The sequence below is a fragment of the Arachis duranensis genome, chromosome 10 (assembly GCF_000817695.3).
Source record: "Arachis duranensis cultivar V14167 chromosome 10, aradu.V14167.gnm2.J7QH, whole genome shotgun sequence".
NCBI classification, from domain to species: Eukaryota; Viridiplantae; Streptophyta; class Magnoliopsida; order Fabales; family Fabaceae; genus Arachis; species Arachis duranensis.
In genome coordinates, this window is record NC_029781.3 from 14,697,566 (window position 1) to 14,698,359 (window position 794).

Sequence of the window (794 nt, forward strand, 5' to 3'; positions counted from 1 at the left end):
AAGACATATGCACTGTTCAATCATTCATTCAGAAAACAAAAAGTATTGTCACCACATCAATATAATTAAATTAAATTCACTGATAAATTCGAAATTTATGTACTTCTTGTTCTTTTGAATTAAAACATTTTTCATTTAAGAGAGCTGAAAGAATAATGGAATTTATTCATAGCTTTAAGGCATGGTTACATACTAATGATCATGAAGTAGAGACACAAAACATAGATAAACATAACATTAAAAACCGAAAACAGAAAGAAATAAAGAACAAGGAATGAATCCACCTTTTAGTGGCGTCTTCTTCTTGAAGGTCCAACAATGTCCTTAAGCTCTTCTATGTCCCTTCCTTGCCTTTGTTGCTCCTCCCTCACATATGTCCATTAGGACTTGGTCCAACCTTTGGTTAAAGTTGACCCTTCTAGTGTAGGGGTGTGCATTTTCTTGCATCATTGGCAAGTTGAACGCCAACCTTACATTTTTCGGACAGAAATCTAAGTATTTCCCTCAAACTATTGTAAGCCAATTCTTTGGATTCGGGTTCATGCTTTGATCATGGTTCCTAGTGATCCATGCATTGGCATAGAACTCTTAAACCATCAATATTCCGACTTGTTGCATGGGGTTGGCTAGGACTTCCCAACCTCTTCTTTGGATTTCATGTCGGATTTCCGGATACTTATTCTTTTTGAGCTTGAAAGGGACCTCGGGGATCACCTTCTTCTTTGCCACAACATCATAGAAGTGGTCTTGATGGCTCTTGGAGATGAATCTCTCCTTCTCCCATGACTCGGAGG